We start from the raw sequence: 18,405 nt of genomic DNA, 5'->3' as shown, positions 1-18,405 counted from the left end.
ATTAGATGGCATTCGAAGGGCATTTTTGACTTTTTAAATGTCACTTAATGGCTGATTAACGGACTGGTTAATGATAGATATTGGATTGTCGCATTTTAAAGTTCGAAAACCAAATTGTCACTTGAGCCAAAGTATAGGATATCAGGAATTTTCCCATAAAGACAAGTAGAATCAGATAATGAATAAAGCTACAGTTCATCTCATCTTCTGCTTTTAGTGAACTTCAAAGTTCAAGTTGAACATCTCTTTGCTTGTTTTGGTAGCTAGGCTCGATTAGAGGTTCCATACCCTATCTTTCTTGTTGTGGAATCCAATTGAATCTCTTAAAAGAAAACACTTGGCCTAGGAAATCAGGTTTCAAATCCTACACTTCCTACATTAACCAATCACATTATGACAGATAACTAGACCTTGTATCTTGCCTATATGCCTGGGTGCACAAGTAAAATGCACCATCTGTTAAACAAGTAATTAGTTAGTGTAGGAGGTGTAGGAAATCGAGCTGCTGCACTTATTGTGCAAATCAGCAAATGTAACATAGTAGGTAATGGGAACCTGCCAGAAACTAAATAATACAGCGGGATATAAGCACTAGATTTAAATTTCTTTTGCTTGAATCTAAAAGTCTAAATCATTTGAACCCGGATTTCTTGTACACTATTTGGTGTGGGACTTGTTATACTTCTAATGAAATTCAATCACGTCCCACTATACATGTCTTCCCATCTTACATGTGCATACTGGGTTTAACGGTAAGGCTTGAGGCATTGGTCTTCAAATTCAATTTTTGATATCTAGTGTCCGTTTGGCATTGATGCCATTGCTCCAGAAAACAGCGACACATCAGCACCATAAAAAATGGTGCTTTAAAATGGTGCTCCAGGCCACTATACATGCCATTGTTTTAGGAAATGCCTGTTTGTTTGAAACCATTTTTCCATAAAAAATGGTGCTCCAAGCCACACCTTGGAATTGGAACAACATCGAATTTGGCATTTCATGGAGCTACAACTTGTTGCTTCCAACAGGGACATGAGGTGGCAATGGTAGGGATGTGATGTGGTAGTGATAGGGACATGACATGGCATTTGATAATAGGTACCAGTGCTGAAAACGTTTCTAAAGCATTGGTACCAATTTACCAAACAGAAAACATTGTTGTTACTCCAAGACACATCCTACTTAGCAGCAACATTTCCAAACAAAAAAAAAAGACAGTTTTCTCGGAAAACGATGCTTCCAACCCACACATCAGCAAAGAAAATGGTGCATAAGAAAAATGTGAAAAAATAGGAAATTTGACTGTCCAGATGAATTAGGAAAGAGGCTAAAAAAGAAAAAAGGGAACTTGAGCCTTTCAAAACCCTAACAACCAATTTAAAAATCATTTTACAAGAAACCAATCGAAGAAGGGAAATCCTTTGTTAAGAAATAGTGAAGAGCGTTTCTTCATTTCAGTGGTTGTTCAAGATTTTTGTAAAAACAATGGGTGGTTGTTTTTATATAAGCACATGTAAAAATATTGATGAAATCAAACGAATGAGAAATTTGCAAATCTCTTGTTAATGGCTCCCAAAGAAGAAAACGTACCAGTGCAGAAGAAACATTGTTTCTTGCAAAAAGATTTCCGCTCTTGTTCCTAGGTTAAGTCTCTTGCAAAATGATTTCCGGTTGTTAATGGTGCCTAATAGTGTGTGATCTGGATGTTCTTAGATGGAGGGCAGCTCGAATGCCAGTCTGATCAGCTGGCCGGTTAAAATGCAAGAAAGCAACACTCAAAGAACCCGGTATGGGTGCTCCGATGATTAAGTCAGTACTCTTAGTGAGCGAACTGAAAGCTTGAATGCAAGTAATCTAGTGAGCTATTAATCGCACGTACCTTGTGATGTTGGAGGTGATGCCCTTATATAAATGAGATGTCGTAGGTCGTACGAAACTCCTTTGAGATCCCCAGTTTGTGCTACTAGGAATCCGTTCCACACCAAGAGGTGGACTTCGTGTTAGTTGATAAGTCTCATCGAGTCCGTCTGATCTGGGGCAGGATAAGGATAAGGCTTACAGATGTGCGATGTGATCCTAGAGAGCTCAAAGATAGTTGGCTAGCTTCTAGAAGTTGGCTACGTGTCGCCTCGGCAAGTCAAACCATCACAAGCTCCTCAGATCTCGATCCTGGCCGAGGTGCTCGAGGTACCCAAGTTGACCTAGCTTGCTGAGGCGACAGGGAATGCCTAGTCGCCGTCCAGTCAACAGGTCACTTCCACATGTCCAGGCGTTGATAGGTCGAGCCAAGTTACCCCTCATCAGCACCCAAAGAAGAAAACAAACCAGTGAAGAAAAAACACTTTTCTTGCAAAAAGATTTCCTCCCCTATTGTTGGGTTAAGTTTCTTGCAAAATGATTTCCGATTGTTAATGGCACCCAAAGAAGAAAATAAGCTAGTGAAGAAGAAACACTGTTTTTGGCAAAAAGATTTCCGCCCCAAGTCCTGGGTTGAGTTTCTTGCAAAAGCAGTTTCTGGTTATTAATAGCATTTGCACATCTAGGGTTTGGGCAAGCAAGCATTTGGTTGAGTTTTCCTATTTTTTGTTTAACCTCTCCCCTGATTCGATTGGACAATAAATTTTCTTTTTTTTTTCACCTTTATTTTTTTAAGAAATCAAAAATTGAATTTAGATACTAACGCGCTAAACCTTACAATTAAATATAATCTGCACGTATGAGATGAGAAGGCATATAAAATAGGACATGGTTGAATTTCATTAGAAATGTACCACATCCCAAACCAAATAGATTACAGTAAATCCGCATTCAAACCATCCTATTATATTTTGAAACAGTTCTTTTTGTGGACTTGAACTCGAGAACGTCATGGGCTAATCATAACATAGGGGAGTCCATATCTAGTACACATTTGGTGCGCACACAAAGGCACAATCGAATTAGAGTTGGGATATGCTTCCAATACACCCATTCCAACGCGCTTCCAATATGATCTGACACCCCACACCTCACCATAAAACCACGACTTTGATACGTGCAATGTCAGATCAGGTTGGAAGCCTGTTGGAATGTACTTCATTGCGAGTGGATCCAGATTTAATGAATCAGGCTCAGTTTGAATGGAGTACAAATATAAATATACAGTGCAAATCCTTGTATTTTATATTATTATTATTATATATTTTTTTTTATATTTTTATAAATACAAAATGTATAATACAGCCGGAAGTGCATTTAAAGACAGATGTCGCATGCTGATTGTAGCATTTATACTCCTTGGAAGTTGTGGAGCCATACCTTGTCTTACATTACATTACATGGCTTGGTTTCTTTTTACAAACCATAGTTAGCAAAGATTTGTCTGTGAAAGAGACAGAAATTCTTTAAACCTCCAGGTTTTTTAAAATTACTTTAATCCTTAAACATTCCTTGTAAAGAGCTTCGCAATTAACCTTTTATAAATATAAAAGGTTTTTGGGTGTTTGAATCTAATACCAAAAATTAAGACAGACATTGAAATTCCTATTAGCCTCTGAAAATATATTTATGCATGTGAAAAACTTTCTAATTTCAATTAATAAGATAAGGGTCCATTTGGTTCGTAATCGGAATTAGAATGATCTATTTCCATAGTCTGTTTAGTTTTGACTAAAGTTTAAAATATCGTTATATATCGGCCTATATCGGAGGCTTCCCGATATGCCCCTACAGGGGGTGTATCGGGTCAGGCCATGGTTCAAAGGATAGTCAAGACTTAAACCGACCCCTCTGAATCGATTTTGAAAAAAAATAAATAAAACATAAAAAAGCACCGATACAGGCCGATACACCCTACTGATACCAGCATATCAGCCTGTATCGATATTTAGAACCTTGGTTTTGAGATGAATAAAATGAAAATTGGAATCAGTAAAAATGGGATTTCATTTCCAAGAGAGAGGCAAGAAATGGCCATTCCCTCAAATGGGAGAATACCATTCTAGAAGAAATGGGAATAAGATTCTGATTCCACCAAACCAAAAGTTAGAATCGGCGCATTCTGATTCCGATTTCAGACCCTATTCCCACAAACCAAACGGGGTTCGATCTGATCAGATTGGACTAAATTGGACTTATATCTGCCTTAACATAAATGGTTATATTATTATTGTCAAATTAAATCGGATTGAACTAGAATCCGGTCCATTGACCATAGTGGACATTTTGCTCCATTTATTTAAAACCAAGCCCAATATGGGGACAATTCCGACAAAACTCTAATAATGTAATGTGAAATGCCAACTTGCTTAGAGTAACTTGCGTGCAGAATAAGCGAGTGGTGATTTTATCTTTGCCGTTTTTAGTCAACAAAGTAGGTTAGAATCCTTTTGGAAATTGAAGGTGAGATGAGAGGATGTTTTAGCATTTATCGTAAACTATTCAACGATTTACTGATTGTGAAGTTTTGTTTTTTTTTGTTTTTTTGACAGACGGCAATATTAAACATCGTTTATTGATTGACAGTTTCCTGACTCTTCTCATGTAAAGGGTAGAGAATGGGATAAAACATGTTTGGAAATTTGAGAGAAAAGAACAAGTTGAAACGGATTTGATATCAGAGATTCAGAGGTAATTAAATGAGTTCAAGAATGAAAAGGACAATTTTCCCGGACATCTCACTCAATTTTCCGATGCCATTCCTAACCATTTGTAGCTGTAAATAAAGATTTATAACTCGTAGATAGGGGTCTTGAATTGGAATCAGACAGTCTGATGGGAATTCCATTTTCATTTTTGGTGAAATGATATTTCTACATTTGAGGAAAAGTCCATTTCATCTTCCTTTCTTAGAATGAAAACCCATTTCAGGTGATTACAATTCCCATTTTAATTCTTATACGAACCAAACAAATTATGGGAATAGACGATTTTCATTCTGATTCCAATTATAAATTAAGCAGACTCTTAGTTGATATGCATCATTAGTGAGGACCGCTTGCTCAATCTCAAACATATGCAATGTATCATCATTAATCGGCAGAAATCTCAATTGTTTCTATTAAATAGTTGTAGCAAGATGAACGCAATTGAATGGCTCATGTTCTTGATTCCGGTTTAAATAAACTCGAATTTGAACACTAAATGCATATTTAATAATATAAGATTTGAATGAATGTTGAGGCAAACAAACAATAAATAAATATTTCACATGGTAAAGTAGTTTGGGAGTAGAAATAGGCATCACCTACTCTTCTCCTCAACTTGTATATATTCATGGAACTAGTTTCAACTTCAAAAGCCCTTGCCACCTGTATTCATAATAAAGTTTTTATCGTCGAATTTTATAAAAATATTAAAATTTTGAACGGTCACATGCATCTGTCCGAACATGCAAGAAGAGTCGTCAAAATAGGGGAGCCCTTACATGCTTTAGTTACAAAGTGGGTTGTTATTAAGGGTGTCAATGGATCGGTTTTGGTTTGGAGTCTAAATTTAATTTGGACTGTTTATATGGACCAACAAGACATATTGGGTTGGTTCAATCTGGTCCAAAATATTTATTAGATTGGATTGGACCTCATAACAAATTTATATTGGATTGGGTTGGATTAAGCCAATATCTGGTCTATTAATATAAGATAAGAATACATGTATCAGTGGACCGGATTTGGGTTGAAACCAATCTAAATCAAAATGAATTTGAACAGATTGGACGGTCCAGACATTGAACTAGACTGGTCCAAATTGGTCCAAAGCATTCATTGGATTGAATTAGACTGGATCGGATTGGACTAAATCCAGTCCAATTGACACCCTAGTTGTTATACATCACCTTTGACCCAAAAGTTTAAACCGTTAAATATTTCTCTCTCTCTCTCTCTCTTATCCCTTCAACCCAAAAATTATCTTTATACACTTACGCTTGCATCCCTATAATGATTGTGTAGGGAAGTTAAGTTTTTGATGAGATCACATCTCCCACGAGGGGTCACCCCACAACGCCTTGTGCTGTGAGGAGATATTCCCAATACATGGCGGGGATGTGAGGAGATATTCCCAATACACGGCGGGGATGTGCTGTGGACGTTGTAGAGCGGCCGCTTGTGGGGAGAAGAAGATGTGAACTCGTATTTGTTTGAGAATTTCTCAAATTTCTTGCCATCATTGTCCTTTTCTCTTCCGCTCTTTTAACATTTGGAAAAGAAAGGGCTCAAACAATTGAAACTTGAAAGAAAACATCTCAAAATACAGAACCTTCAGGGGACCAACCAGATAATAATGAGATCAACCAAAATTTAAAAACCACCGGCAGAATAGCACCATTTTATTTCATTTTTTAAGAACAACAAGGACGGAGGAGCTAGAATACGAGAGACGAAGTACTGGCAGCAAATCGCTCTTGAAAAGCATTGGCTTTAACATTGCAGAATAATCCACTTATGCTGACACTATGGATCATCCAATTCCAATCAAGAATATCAATATCCCAGGGTTTTATTATTCATTATTCCAATCGAAAACTTTCAGATGCAGGTATAAGAAAACTTGCTTCAGTTTCCTTATACATGGATGGAGTGGGCTTGTCAGTTACCCTGTTTAATCAGCAGAGCAATTATTTATTGCATTTGAGAAGCGCATACTAGATCAGTTCAGCAACCTATCAGGTGGCCCTGGTCGGTTTGGAATTGGAGATGGAGGAGATGTAGGTATAGATCTTCTTTCAAACATCTTTCTCACCATAGAATCTGCAAATTTAAATCCAAAACCAACCATTAATAAGTAATAACAACCAGGAGATTACAAGTATGGATCTAACGGAACCTAGCTAATATCGATCAATAATCTACTTTCACTACATCCCCACCTGCATTAACCAATCCCAACTGCATGGCAGAGATGAATGCTATAAAGATCACCAAAATCAGAAAACGAGCAAAGCTAGAGGGCCGACCCATCTCCTCCTCCTCCTCCTCCTCCTCCTCCTCCAGTCCTTACTCCTTGTGCACAATGATTGGATGGATCTCTGCCTCCGGCGATGTTGCTGTTGCTGTCTCCAGTTTATAATTATAAATTGAAGCCGGTCAAGATCCATCTGTTGCTAGACGGTTTGCCGGTTTTTATTCTGTTTTTCACTTTCCGTGTGAAGTTGTTAGTTGTGTCCATACTGCATTTGTTGACTTTTATATATTCTTTTCCTTCACTGTTCTACTGAATTATTGAACGGATCATCATCTAACCTACCTGCTACTGTTTTACTTCTTTATTTACACATTCAGTGCAGATTCCCTTGGCTTTCTGTTTCTCACTTATTTTCCATTTTCAGAGAGGTTGATGGATAACCATGAAACAAGATCATTTGGCATTCATGTACCCCATATCACTATATATCCATATAGCTCAATCGGTCCTTGCCTTTGTTTTAATTTATAGAGCCAATGAAAATATTTGCCCTACTCTTAAAGCTATCAGATTTTGCACCAAGATTCAAGCCTTATAACTTTGGTTGGAGTTTAAATGTTTGTCAAAAAGAGGTGCAAGCCTCAAGGTGTGAGGCCTACATAGACATAAGCCCTACTCTGGGTCTCACTTTTTAATTCTTGCTCATTCAGGGCAAGAAAGGACAAGAATGAATAATATTAGAGCATTTGGTTATAAAGTTCTTGTCATGGGCCTCATTCTTTTTAGAATGAAAAATCACCCCATAGCACCAAAATTGAAATTGCTTGCAGCATGAAAAGTAATCATGCCTCATCTTGCTCATTTTCATTCTATAAAGAAACTTCATGCCTACAAATTATCACCGTAGATGGTTACTAATAGATATTCATGGAAACTTATCTCGACGTACATTGACCACTGGCCATTTGCTGGTAAACATCTATGCCAACAGTTTCGAAGACCTAGGCTGGCAGTTTATGATTGCCAGCATAGATTTTTTTTTTTTTTTTTGAAAAATGAAAATGAACAACATAGGGCACTTGTCGGTCTAAAAAGAATTCATTTTTAGGAAAAAGGTTTTTAGTTCATAACAATATCTTCTCATTTTATCTATTCTTATCCATTTTAGAATTTCATCTTGGGTAAGAATGAGAAAGAATGAGGATTGAACCAAACATGGGCCTATAGCTTCCCAAGTTTGCCATTTTTTCTATTTGCTCCATAAAAAAAAAAGCCATCTACCCAATTTTTGCCTTTCAATTTTCTTGCCAATGAATTTCTTTTCTTTTTATTTATTTATTTAGGTTTTGCATAAATTGAACCAACTAAAATATTTACTTTCTTCTAAAATGCAGGTTAACCAGAAATCTAGTATAAATTATATGGATATCTCATTAGTGATGGAAACTTGAATGATGAAGAATTTTTTTAATCTAAAACATATGATTTGATCATTTGAACAATTGGAGAAATCTGGATTTTGAAACTTGAATATAAAGGGTCTATGGTTTTTAGTTGGTTAGTCATTATTGTTGAATGATAAAAGCCTAGACTTCTATTTTATGAATGCTCGTAAGTTCAATCAATCTATATTAGTTTAACTAATGTTTTTTTATTATTTATAAACTTTTTTATAGTTTTTTAGGCTTACACATTGCTACATCTGGAGGCTCATATCTAACATTTTTGAATCATAATGCAAACTGTATTTGGAAAAGATGCAAATATGTAGTGTAAAATGGTCCATATAAATTGTAAAGTTGGGTTAGTTTTACACTTACAAATTTACCTTCTTAACAAAGACTTTTAGCTGTAATGGATGCAAACATGAATTCCAATAAAAGCATATGCCTTTTTTATCAAAAGCCCATTTGAATGCAAATTTACTTCTTTTTTTATTGATGTACTTTTGCATCTTATTATCAATGTAAATATGCATTGGAAAATGTGTTTTCTGACATTTGTCAATGCACAATTGTAATGTTGCCAAACACAAGCAAAAGGGAACCAGAGTGCATTGGTATTTACACTCCATTTGCATTGTTTCCAAACACATAGCCTTTTCAAATTTTGATTGGCATTTGACTCTTCATCTCTTGGCCTTCATGTTCCCACTCCAACAACTATTTCTTATGTCTTTATACCCAGCATAGGGCTCATGGAAAGATTTTCCCACTCGTTTACTAGCATTCCACTCTTCATATCTTGATCTTTAAGCTCCACTTAAGGCTGCGTTTGGAAATGATGGAAATAGAGTGTAAATCCCAGTTCAGGGTAAATTTGCACTCTGGTTCACTTTTGCTTGCGTTTGGCAATGTTACATTTATGCATTGACAAATGATAGATCAATGCATATTTACATTGATAATAAGATGTAAAGGTATATCAATAAAAAAGAAGTAAATTTGTATTCAAGTGGGGCTTTTGATAAAAAAAAAAAAAGCATATGCTTTATTGGAATTCATGTTTGTATCCACCACAGCTAATTTTGTCAATGCAAAATTAACCCAATTTTACAATTTATATGAACCGTTTTATACTCTACATATTTGCATTCACACTTATTTGTATTGTTTCCAAATGTAGCCTAAACAACAATTTCTTACTTCACTGAACCCAGCATAGGCCCATGGGATGCTTTGTCCAACTCGTTTACTGGCATTCCACTCTTCACATCTTGATCTTTATGTTCCCATTTCAACAACTGCAGCTTACTTCACTGAACCCAGCATAGGGCCCATGAAAAGAATTGCCCAGCTCGTTTACAAGCAATCCACTCTCATTTCTTGGGACTTATATCCCTACTTCAAAAAACTGCTTGTCATAAGGCCCATGGAATGAATTGCCCAACTCGTTCACTAGGATTCCACTCTTCAGTCTTCACTTCATTGGAATTATGTTCCTACTTCAGAAAACCGCTTCTTACTTAAAAACTTGACTGAACCAGAATAGGGCCCATGGATTACAATTGCCCAACTCGTTTACGAGCATACCACGCTTCATATCTTGGCCTTTTATGTTCCCGGTTCCCACTTCAACAAACTCTTTCTTACCTCACCGAACACGGCTTAGGACCCATTAAAAGATTTTAGCCAACTCGTTCACCAACATTCCATTCATGGCCAAGCATTGCCACAAAACAAGGTAGGGTATATTGATGGAGTTCGGATCTGTCGATTACAACACATTGCTGGTCACGTACATCCTATCATACATTGAGAATATTGGTTGTATTTTACATCATCAATATTATCGATGAGCAAAAGATACGCATAGCCAACAATGTATCGTGATCAGCAGATCCAAACTCATCGATAATTTAGATGGTTGAAATGAACAAGTGACGATCCAGAAGATCCATCTGACTAATGCTTCTGGTTGGCAACATGTGGCAAAAACCCTTGATATCACTTATGAAATTTGTGTAGTTGAGTGATAACACTACACCAACTACACCGATGTTATTTTAAAATAATATATATAATTGTTAAAAGGGAGGAAATTTTCGTAAATAGTATCCTGAACTTTGAGGTTTGTGTCAATCCCAAATTTCAAAATGACATCAAGTATGCATTAAATAATTTTTCTTTTTTTTTTTTGATAAATCTAAGCGGTGCTACACAAGGCTAGGGTAACAAGTCCCCAAGAATCACTATTACATATAAAACCAAGAGAGGGAGGGAGATCCTGCAAATCAAAATGTAAAGAGTCTGAAGGACTGAATTGAGCCTGATGAGCAAGCCAATCAGCAGCTTGATTCGCCTCACGAAAGACATGTCGGTACTCTAACCCAAACTTGAGCTGGGTCTTCAACGCAATGCAATCTTCAATGGTGTTTTGTATACTCTATGGCGGTTGAGGTTCTCCTTGAAGATAGGAAATGAGGAGCTTTGAGTCCCCTTCTAATATTATGGGACAATCTTTGAAATTTAAAGCCATATTATGGGCTTCCCATGCAGCCCAGGCCTCTGCCATATTATTTGTGGCTTTACCCAGAAAATATGCCTTTATATCTAAAACTTTCCCACCATAATTTCTAGCAATGGTCCCCACGGAACAATTGAAACCATTCATACAAGATGCATCAAAGTTTATTTTGATCGTGTTGCATTTTGGGGATTTACAGATAATCGGACGCCACTTCTTTGATACTTTACTATCGGGTTCATTTAGCTGAACTTTTATATCCTCACAAAACGCCATTCTTGCTTTCTCCACAATTTGAGAAGGGGGAGTCTCCACCTTTTCAAAAACCTTTATGTTTCTACTCTTCCAGATGGACCATAATATAAAAGTTGTTTTTTCTAATTTATATTCTTGTCTTTGTTTCGAAATTCTCTCCCACCAAACTTTTAAATTTCCATCTTCATCATTTGGATTGTCTAAGTTAGGGTAGACCATCCAAATCTGTTTAGAATAATTACACTGGTAAAAAATATGATTTATATCCTCTAACTCACCACATTTATCACAGGTATCCTCTAGATTAAACCCCTTTTTCTTGAAAAAATCCCTAGAGGGGAGTCTACCCCTTAAAAGAATGAGAAAAATTTTCAGTTTAGGGGGGCAGCAAAGATTCCAAACTTTAGTATTCCAATTAAATGAATCACTGATATTTTTATTTTCCATAATTTTGTCTATGTAAGCCGATTTGTTTGGTTCTAATCTCCAAATAAGTCCATCTTCCTTATTCAACAAGGGAATAAAGATGGATGTATTTTCAAAATGGAAATATTTCCCGTTAAGATATCTGCATATATTAAAGTAGAAACATGCCACGTCAAGTGGCCCAAGCTTTTTCCCTCACCCAAACAGAGAATTCAGCCCCTCTTCATTTTAGCCTTTCTTGCTCTTTCATGAAGCCACTTCATCATTCCCTTCTCCCTCTTTCATTTTGAAATCTCAGTATATTTGATTCATCCCTCTTTCCTCTATATTTATCCCATTAGATATCCCTTCCTAAAACTATTCTTCAAATCTCTCTCTACTAAAATCTAATTTAAGGTGGCTAAGTGGCACCACTATCCCTCACTTTCTACTAAATTATCTATAATTTCTAATTTATTTCTTAAATTATATATAATTCCGATTATCTCCTAAATCATCTCTAATTCCTATTTATCTTATCTCCTACTTTTCATCTATATCTATAAAAAGATAGTTTGAATTAAAAAAAATTAAGAATTATTTAAATATTATATTATAATGAAATTATGTAATAACTTTAAAATATTTATTAAAAACACAAAAAGTTACCATAGATTTAATAATATTCATATGTATAATAATTTTATACTTTTATGAAATTTATAAAGAAAATTATGTACTAATAATATAAAATATAAATTCATGAATTATTCAATGAAAATATTATTCAAATAATAAAAATTAAAAATTAAAAATATTATTTAAAAAATTCAATTACTAAATATTATAAAAAACAAAATAGCTAAATATTATATAACAAAATATTTATTCTTATGTAGTAACTTTAAGATAAATAAAATTTAAACAATGAAAAATTTTAAATATTATAATCGCTATAAAAGATTTCATAATATTTGAATTAATAATAATTTTATATTTTACAAAATTAGTAACAATATTATAATACTATAACTTATAATTTCATGGATTATGAAATTCAATAAATAAATATATTGAAATAACTATGGTAATTCTTAAATTACATAAATATTTTTTATAGCTATCAAAAACACAAAAATAATTATAATAGATTTAATAATATTTGATAAATAATATAAAATATAAATAATTTAAACTTTTAAATATTATTAACATAATGAAAAATATAATAGCATTATTTTACTTATATCAATTTATAATTCTATAAAATAACGTTAAAAAATTTTGATATTTATTAATAATAATTTCAAAATCCTAATCTATATTTACTATATATTTATATAATAAAAATTATATTTTTTATTTTTTAATAATTATTTATTATATTCACAAGATCATCCAAAACCAACAAATCATTAATGAAAACTCAAATTATATTGATTTGAATCGATTTTCAGTTTGTTTGGTTGGATTTGGATCAATTTTCAGTTTGGTTGGTTGATTCAAAATATAAGCTTATAATTAAACTTAAAAATCATAGTAATATTATTAAAAAATAAATTAAAATTTTTAAATTTTCAATATAAAATATTTTAGATTAAAGAATGGAATTTTCACATTATTCCATATTAAAAATTAGATATTGCTAAACCAAAAAAGGCCCAACCTAGTTAGATAGAAAAATTGGTGAATTAAAACCCCATAGAAATATTAATATTAGAAAACCAACTAGAATCAAGTTGGGTTTATTGTTATTTTTACACTAAAAATTTATTAAAAATAGGAAAATTTCCCAATAGGTAACCGGGTGTTAATTCAGTATCCAAAATTTAAAACACCACAATCTAGTACCCGATTTTTCATCTTGCGTCAATTCAGTACCCAACGTTAATTCACCGTTAGTCAGACCATCACGTGATATCAGGTGCGGTTTAAACATTTTCTTAATACCAAAACTAACCTTTTATGAAAAATTCGAACCTTTTTACTCTTTTCCCTTGCTATTCCCCTTAACTCAACTCAGACCGTTTTACCCAGTGTCAACTCTCGCTCTTCATTCCGAGCATGCTTCACTCAACTCTGGCGTCGCATTCGAGTGTATTATCTACTGTCTCAGCTCCTCAATTCCAGCATCCAAATCTAGGTCAAAAGCACCAACACGTCGACCATCAACACCATCCAGTGTATCTACTGTCTCTGCTCCTCCTGCGCGGTCTTCTTCAACCACCAAGCCAGTTCCAACAGCAGAGCAAGAAATCCAGTGCCATTACGTGGCACTTCACCAACTGTTAAATCCAGACCTTGGAAGCCATCAGAGATGCCTGGTTTCTCACTGCATGCTCCTCCAAATTTATCAATGCCAGAAGAGGCCAGTTTCAGCCTCTAGAGGTAGGCCTAGAGCTCCGAGCTCTCAATCATCTTCTGTGATCCATAGTAGTGGGAGTTCTGTTCCTGCAGTGAGTCGATCACATTCAAATGATAGTGACAGTGTGAGCCCTGTTCTTATTGGAACAAAAGAGAGATCTGTAAAGTTAATAGAGTGCTTAATCGTGGCTTAGCTTGTCTGTCTTCAAAATCTGGAAATCGGGGGATTTCCAAGCAATTGAAGTATGTGTTGTGGGCCGGAGCGGTTAAAGTCCACCTCGTCATTGCCGTCTTCTCCTTCATCCTCCGAAGAAAGAAAAACCCCATGAAAAGCACGAATCACCTGACTGTAGAAACCAGATTTTTTCTAGAATTTACTTGAGCTCGCGGCTAACAATGATGTTGAAGGCTTCAAGCGTTCGTTGGAGCGTGATGCCTCTACTATCAATGAGATTGGTCTTTGGCACGTCCGCCAGAAGGGCTCGAAGCAGATAGTCCTTGAGCACAAAACTCCTCTCATGGTTGCTGCAACTTATGGTAGTATTGATGTCTTGAAGCTAATCCTTGCTCTATCCGTGGCTGATATAAATCGTCCCTGTGGCCCGGAATTCAGTGGATGCCAATGGCCACCGGCCTGCTGATGTTATTGTTGTATCTCCTAAGCTCCCTAATGTGAAGGCTGCGCTTGAGGAGCTCCTGGCGAGCAATGGTTCTGATGGTTTTTCTATTGGAGAGCTCAATCTGTGGGTTTCCACAACCACATCAAATTCAAATTCACCCGCTTTGTCATCAACCCCGGAGAATGGATCTCCGTCGTTTGCCTCAGATTCGACTTCATCTCCCATGATCAAGTTCAATGATCACCCTGTTTCTTCAGCAATGGAGAAAAAGGAGTACCCTATTGACCCATCTCTGCCTGACATCAAGAACAGCATCTATGCAACAGATGAGTTCCGCATGTTCTCGTTTAAGGTCCGCCCTTGTTCCCGAGATTACTCTCATGACCGGACCGAGTGTCCATTCGTTCACCCAGATGAGAAGGCTCGCAAGAGAGACCCAAGGATGTACCACTACAGCTGCGTTCCCTGCCCTGATTTCCGAAGACATGTCCAAGAGGGGATTTGTGTGAATACACGAATGGCATTTTTGAGTGTTGGCTTCACCCGGCGCAGTACAGGACAAGGCTGTGTAAGGATGGCACAGGTTGATGAAATGAGTCTGTTTCTTTGCTCACACATCTGAGGAACTGGCTCCCCCTGTATGCCTCCACCGGCTCTGGCCATTCCTTCTCCCCGTTCAACTGCTTCAGCTGCCTCCGCCATGGAGATGGCTGGCAGCCATGAGTCTCTTGCCTGATTCTCCCTCTTCGGTCTCTGTTATGTCTCCTTCGCCCTTAAAGCCACCCATGTCCCCATCTGCAAATGGTATTAACCAATCATCTTTGGCTTGGACGCAGCCCAACGCCCCAACCTCGTATCATCCTGGAAGCAATATTCAATCCAGTCGCCTGAGGTCGTCCCTCAACGCAAGAGATATTTCAGTTGATTACTTCAGCATGTTGCAGGATTTTGAAGCCCAACAGGCAACAACTGTGACTTCAATCCAGTCGCCTGGGGTCATTTTAGTTATTTTGAAAATTAATTCATGCATTGCTCGAAACCTTGTGGCGGGTACTGAATTGTTGCAAAATGAAAATTTGAATATTCCTAAAGTACAAGATAGCTACCAAAAATTTTCCTAATTATTTAACATGCGGGAGATGTATCATTCTCAACATGCTTCCATTCAACAAGGAATTATAAAAATTTCAAATAAACTGTAAAACTGATACATTCAGGTGGGTCAGCCAGCCACAAGAGCCTAAGGCAGCTTACACCAAAAACAAACACGGGCCACTTATTACAAATGCAGAAGCAGTAATGAAAACTGAAAGGAGCAAAAGAATTTGTTGAATTCTAAAATCAGCAACAATCGCTTCAAGACCACCGTTCATTTTCTTGTATTTTAACAGCATAAATCGTTCAACTGGTATTGATCATAACTACACTTTCTTTTATCACCGGGATAGCTTCCACCCTCTACCCAAAACAGGATTAACCTTTTTTCGATTAAGAACATTACAATATCAGAATTTCTACAAGGAAAACAAGGTTTAACGGCCACAAAATCACCATTTAGCATTTCTTACGGCAATTCCAACAACTGGTTTCGATACACACCAGGACACCAGTAGATTTAATCAATTCAGGACCCATCATTGTCACCACCATTGTCTCTCTTCCTAGATAGTGAGCTATTGTGCTGACCCTAGAGACCCTAACACAGGCTGCTAGAATGGCTCCAACGGAATCAGATTGAGCGTGTTCAAAGTTTCCAAGCTTCCCAGATAATAGCAGCAGACGATTGAACCATATTCCAAAAGAGTCAGCCCCTACGAAGAAATCTTGAACCATTCAATGAGTTGCCCTCCTCGACACTTCGACAGAGGCTTTGAAACATTTGGCACTTAATAGTTAGCCAAGATCCAACCCATAAGCAGTTAGAAACTAGATACGTCAACAGCGAACAGTCCACTACTCATTGCTATTTAGACAAGTGTTCCGTTCAGATAAATATAGCAGTCTTTAAACCGATTTGATGTTTGGAGGAACAGATTTCATCTTCATATAATCTACCGGCCACTCATTGCTATTTAGACAGGTGTTCCGATCAGATAAAAATAGCAATCTTTAAACCGATTTGACTAAAGCGAAAACATAAATTTTAAGATAGCATTAGAATATCAGCTACTACAACAAACAGTTCTTTATCAAAAACCGAGAGCATGACTACTTAATGAACTAACCGGACCAGATGAATAGTGAGATAACTAAGTGTCGACATTAGATAAACTTTACTCGACCATGATAAAAGCGACTCCGATGGATAATACAGAGGAATCGTAAAAAGAAGTTGATATTGTCGGATAAATAAACAAAAACCATGTAGTGAAGCATTACCAAATCCAAAATCGTAGATTTATAAACCTTAAACCCTAAATAATTAAGCCCTTGACTGGCCACAATCCACCGAGCAGTAAAGAGACAATTTTTTTCTGCAGCCAAATGAGCTATTCCAAAAAATCATCTAAATAAATACCAAAAAATACATCCAAATGATGTTAGTGAATCGAATCCACATCACATCCCCTGATCTCCATCACCCTGTCCAGGCCACTAAACCAAAACCGAACTATAAACGTCTAACCACGGCACCCGATCTACACAGAACGCAAGGGAAAGGTTAAGGTTGTGAGAAAGAGAGTACAGTAAAAGATTATAATTAATATTAATCCCCTGTTTCATTTTCCTCTAACTGGCAAACGATGACACCCCCCTAATGGCCAATAGTTACCAGATTCTCTTCTGCGAAATATTAAGGAAGAGTTTAATTAAGATATACTATGAGAACGAAAGATAAAAGAAAGTGAAGTAGAAATATTACAATTCGATGCCAGGTGAAAAGAAGAACCACCGCATATCAAGTGAAAGAAGCTCATTATAGTAGAGAGAAAAGGAAAGGGAGGAACCACAGGAAATCATCGGCATGGGAGGCCTTGGGAAGGTTCAGCACTTATACGAGAGAGAGAGAGAGAGAGAGAGAGAGAGATCTGTCTCTAAACTCTCAGTTGTAATAGAACTTCCCAAGGCACCCAGTCCAATAAGTTCCGGCGGCTCTGTCTGCCTTTCCCTACTCCTCCATTGGGCTCGATCGGTGGCAGCTACATCATCTCCAATTGGCGGCCGGCTCCAGTACTCCGTGATCTGTGAATGTGAAGCACCAAAGGGAGTATAAATAGACGAAGTGGAGGGACTAATGAACCCCCTTCCCTCGCTGCTAGGGTTTTCATAAAAGCCGCGTTGCACTTGCACTGTACGCGTGGACGTGATGATACCTCCCAACTCCATCATAACCTATGATATGCATCAAATGCTACCATCCACTTACACGTGGAATGCGGATTCCCGGTTCTTTTCTTGTCTCCAAATTAGTTAACAAGGGGTCATCAACATTAACGTGAATGCTAAGGAAACTCCACTAGTCCAGCGCCACGGACTCTGTGGGTGTTTGGCACGACCCGTACATTTCACGAGTGTTCTGTTTTCATTGTTTTCCGACCTACAAAAATTAAGAAGCTATTTTCAATCCCTCGTTATTCGATCCAACGTTTTAAAAAACGACCCAAAAAAGGAACTGTTTTGGCCACCGATTTGTGGGTCAACGGTTTTATCATCCAATTCAAATGGATGGCCCGTTTTGATAGTAAAATTAAAAAAAAAATTAATTTAAAAAAAAGTCAAAGCCGTTGAATGGGTCAACACGTCAATGGTTCGACCGCTTGAATCAACGGTTTGTTAACTTTTTGAACGATTTTTTACTAGATTTTGGGTTTGGAATATAACGGAACCGGTTGCCTAGATGATTCCTGGGCCGAACGGTCCGACCGTCCAGGTCAATAACGGTCCAAAAACACTAATTTGGACGATTGAATCATTG

At 36.7% G+C, this 18,405-nt stretch overlaps 2 long non-coding RNA genes and 1 pseudogene across 3 annotated transcripts; 1 reads left to right on the top strand and 2 right to left on the bottom strand.

Annotated features, from left to right (window-relative positions):
* Positions 1-6,274: 6,274 nt before the first annotated feature.
* LOC148854943 (uncharacterized) lies at positions 6,275-7,135 on the bottom strand. The gene is made up of 2 exons (XR_016112367.1): positions 6,845-7,135; positions 6,275-6,725 (listed from the first exon to the last, which is right to left on the bottom strand). It is a non-coding gene; the product is annotated as an uncharacterized LOC148854943 (long non-coding RNA).
* Positions 7,136-7,786: 651 nt separating this feature from the next.
* LOC148854942 (zinc finger CCCH domain-containing protein 30 pseudogene) lies at positions 7,787-15,610 on the top strand (annotated as a pseudogene).
* A 43-nt stretch (positions 15,611-15,653) lies between these two features.
* Positions 15,654-17,734, bottom strand: LOC148854941 (uncharacterized). 2 transcript variants are annotated; one of them, XR_016112171.1, is made up of 2 exons: positions 17,353-17,678; positions 15,654-16,557 (listed from the first exon to the last, which is right to left on the bottom strand). It is a non-coding gene; the product is annotated as an uncharacterized LOC148854941 (long non-coding RNA). The 2 variants fall into 2 exon arrangements; XR_016112170.1 differs by lacking the exon at positions 15,654-16,557 and adding an exon at positions 16,858-17,128 and having other exon boundaries at positions 17,353-17,734.
* Between the last annotated feature and the right edge of the window lie 671 nt (positions 17,735-18,405).

This window comes from Nelumbo lutea, chromosome 4, assembly GCF_056320005.1.
Source record: "Nelumbo lutea isolate HS-2025 chromosome 4, American lotus-T2T, whole genome shotgun sequence".
Lineage (NCBI taxonomy): Eukaryota > Viridiplantae > Streptophyta > Magnoliopsida > Proteales > Nelumbonaceae > Nelumbo > Nelumbo lutea.
This window is presented reverse-complemented; position numbering and strand designations above follow the sequence as displayed.